Below are 4,364 nucleotides of genomic sequence, written 5' to 3'. Positions count from 1 at the left end.
GATACAAATAAGAGTCAATGATTGATAATTTTCTCCAATGTTACCAGGCTTTGGGGAGTGTTTTCCAACCACAGAAAACGTATCAAAACATTGTACAGTTAATGGAAAATGTCTTTATAAACTAAGCACAAAAATTGTCAAGAAAATAGATTGTTCTGAAGTAATTAGTTTGAACTTAACCCTTTATATCCAAAGGCTGAAGGTGCATTGTGAAATACATCAGGCTAAATTCCAAACCTTTCATCACCCTCAGGAGTAATTTCATTGCACTAAACTTAGTGTTCTGTATATCATTCTTTGCCTCTGGACTAGAGGAAGAAATGATAGACTGAAATGTGACTCCTGAGGTATCAGTCAACTCCACAGAATTAAACTTATCAATAAGGAAGATACTGTAGCTCAAGGTTGGGATTCCACTCTTTTTCTTTTGCAATTTTTACATTACAGCTAGGTTATTGAAGTGGAAAATCTGGAAGCTTATTTCACACAGAGACTAATGGAATCTGGAAATTTCTTCCACACATACTGAGCATCAACTGAAACTTTCAAAACTGAAACTGATAGGTTTGTGCTGGAATACAACATCAAAGGGATAGAAAAATAGGGGAATAAATAGATTTATGATGATCTGATTAATCTGTGGAATTGTAGTGCTAGGTTTAACTTATCCAGCCTGGTTGTTTGCTGCTCATTTGTCCATTTTTCATGCGTTGGACCCTTGCAATTATTCGTGCTTTCATTGCCTCTGGAGGCTGTGCAGGGGGCAACAGGCACAGAATTAAACTCATCTCCATTTGGGTAAAAAGTAAATGAGTACTGAAAGACCTCTGAGTAACTGGTTGGCAGGTTACCCTGTTAATTCAGTAGATAAATTTATACCCCCTGTAGGAAAGAACAACAATCAGAAGGTCTGATTCCTTTCTTGGTCTGTTTTGTCCCAAATGATCCCAAACAAAATCAGAATAACAGAAAGCATTGACTACTAGTATAGGAAGTTGTGGTATGTGAAGCAATCCTTCCATGGATATTACTGAGGCTAGGATTGCATTTTCCTGTTATGCCACATATTGTTGAAGTGCCCCAAATGCTAGATAATAGGTCTTCTAACTAACATTCCATCAGGTAATCTGCGAGACAATTTCCAAATGGCCCTGTACTTTCACACAACACAGACTGCCTCCATGCTGTGAGCTAATAAAAATATTTTCTGCAGTACTTGTGTTGTTTATTTTGTTATTACAGAAGTTGTGGTTGTGCCTCCACTGCTAAACAATCAAAATCAGCCAAATGCAGAGAGGAAAATTCAGACTATATAGATCAGCAAATTGTATAGCCCTGCTACATACAAAACAGATACTGCACTCTGCTCATGATTGAATTCAAATTATATATTTTCAAATAAGCTGAACTCAATATTTGGAATTGTATCACCAATAGCAGCAATTATAGAACATAGTGTTTTTATTAAAAACTAAATGCAAACAGGCTCAAGCCCAATTTTTCTGAGGCACTGTTTAGAAGTCTCTGCATCCCTCATCTCTGCCCTTAAGCACTAGCTTTTACTTGGTGCCTGCCTCTGCTTTTGTCTCTAATCACCACAGGGAAACTGAACTTGAATAGGCTGATAGATTAATGGCCACAAAACAACATTTTATACAAACATTCCACATTGAGTTTGAGAAACAAGAAGGCTGGAGAATGTAAAAACTATAATCATTCAGCATATTTAAATTATTTTGCATGTAGCTGTCATCTGAAGCTTCTGACCGAAAAATTATGTAAAATAAAAAGTATTTGCCTTCTAAACCCAGTACCTATAAATTTAATTATACAAAATGAAAACTAAATCATGTCTATACATATTGTTATGTTGCATAGATATGTGAACGCAGGCACACACACACACACACACACGTAAATAGTTTTCAGACAGATGTTTTGATGCAAAAATTAATTAATTGATATCTGTAGTTAACTGCATTTTGCTTTTCACTTCTGGGTCAACCAATTAGACCGAGGTGATATTGTGCTCTACCAGCCCTGGTGCCCGTCTGTTGTCCTTAATGAATCAGGCAGGTTTAGTTTAGTGACCCTAGCAACAGAAGCCAGTCACAAACAAGAGAAAATCTGGAGATGCTGGAAATCCAAGCAACATACACACACACACACACACACACACACACACACACACACACACACACACACAAAATGCTGGAGGAATGCAGCATCTATGGAAGAGAGTACAGTCGATGTTTCAGGCTGAGATCCTTCGGCAGGACTGGAGAGAGAAAGAAGATGAGGAGTCAGTGTAAGAAGGTGGAAGGGGAGGGGAGGAAGAAACACAAGGTGATTGGTGAAACTGGGAGGGAGTGTGGAGGGGTGAAGTAAAGAGCTGGCAAGTTGATTGGTGATACAGGGATGGAGAAGGGGGAATAAGAGAGGACAGAAGACCATGGAAGAAAGAAAAGGGAGGAGCACCAGAGGGGGATGATGGGCAGGTAAGGAGATAAGGTGAGAGAGGGAAATAGGAATGGGGAATGGTGAAGGAGAGGGGGTGGGGCATTACCAGAAATTTGAGAAATCAATGTTCATGTCATCAGGTTGGAGGCTACCCAGATGGAATATAAGGTGTTACTCCTCCAACCTGAGTGTGTCCTCATTGTGACAGTAGAGGAGGCCGTGGACTGACATTTTGGAATGGGAATGGGAAATGGTATTCAAATTCCATTCCAAAGATTCCACATTTCCTGGCAGACAGAGTGCAGGTGATCAGTGAAGCAGTCTCCCAATCTATGTTTGGTCTCGCTGATGTACAGGAGGCCACACCAAGAGCACCGGATACAGTAGATGACCCCAACAGACTTGCAGGTGAAGTGTCACCTCACCTGGAAGCACTGTTTGGGGCCCTAATGGTAGTGAGGGAGAGGTGTAGAGGCAGGTGTAGCGCTGGTTCTGCTTGCAAAGATAAGTGCTGGGAGGGAGATCAGTGGGGAGGGACAAATGGACAAGGGAGTCGCATAGGGAGCAGTCCCTGTGGAAAGCAGGAAGTGGGGGAGGAAAGATGTGCATGGTAGTGGGATTCAATTGGAGATCGTGGAAATTATGGAGAATTATGTGCTGAATGTGGATGCAGGTTGTAGGAGCAACGCCTTATATTCCATCTAGGTAGCCTCAAACCTGATGGCATGAACTCCGGTTTTTTGAACTTATGTTAATGGCCCATGCCCTTCACCATTCTCTTTTCTCTCTCTCACCTTATCTCCCTACCTGCTCATCGCCTCCCTCTAGTGCTCCTCCCCCTTCCCTTTCTTCCATGGTCTTATGTTCTATCCTATCAGATTTCCCCTTCTCCAGCCCTTTATCTCTTCCAGCAATCGATTTCCCAGCTCTTTACTTCACCCCTCCCCTCTCTTGGTTTCACATATTACCTAACACCTTGTACTCCCCCCACCTTCTTACGCTAACCTCGTCTTTTCTCTTTGGTCCTGATGGAGGGTCTCGGCCTGAAATATCGACTGTACTCTTTTCCATAGATGCTGCCTAGCCTGCTGAATTCCTCCAGCATTTTGTGTGTGCTGCAACAGAAGTTTATACTATGTTATAAAAGGGTAAGTGATTCCACCAAACTTGAAGTCGGGAGATTTAGCTTTGAGCTAAATGCTGGACATTATTTACGAATCAGCCAAACTGCATTTTAAGTTCCACCAGAGCCTCCATCTGTAGAGTTACTATCACCTAAACCACTGTTCTAAACCACATTGTCTCTTGATGTAATTGTCCCAAACCTCTCTCCCCCAAGAACAGCAAATAAACCACAACCTAAACATCCTCCTTAGCCTGAATGAAAAACACCAGAACTATTGAAATGCATTAATCTCTGAGGCACAGCTTTGTGGGCCAAAGGGCCTGTATTGTGCTGTAGGTTTTCTATGTTTTTATGTTCCTTCCTCTTCCTTTCCAGTCCTGAGGAACGGTCTCTGCCCAAAAAGTCAACTGCCTATTCCTGACCTGATGAGTTCCTCCAGCATTTTGTAAATTACTTTACTTTATTGTCACCAAACAATTGATACTAGAGCATATAATCATCACAGCGATATTTGATTCTGCGCTTCGTGCTCCCTGGAGTACAAATCGAAGTAAATGTAATAAAAATTTTAATTATAAATCATAATTAGAAAATAGAAAAGGGAAAGTAAGGTAGTGCAAGTCAGGTCCGGGTATTTGGAAGTTACGGCCCAGATCCGGGTCAGGATCTGTTCAGCAGTCTTATCACAGTTGGAAAGAAGCTGTTCCCAAATCTGGCCATACAAATCTTCAAGCTTCTGAACCTTCTTCCAGAGGGAAGAGGGACAAAAAGTGTGTTG

This window comes from Hypanus sabinus, chromosome 16 (genome assembly GCF_030144855.1).
Source record: "Hypanus sabinus isolate sHypSab1 chromosome 16, sHypSab1.hap1, whole genome shotgun sequence".
NCBI lineage: Eukaryota > Metazoa > Chordata > Chondrichthyes > Myliobatiformes > Dasyatidae > Hypanus > Hypanus sabinus.
The sequence above is the reverse complement of the archived record's forward strand: the minus strand, read 5'-3'. Positions refer to the sequence as shown.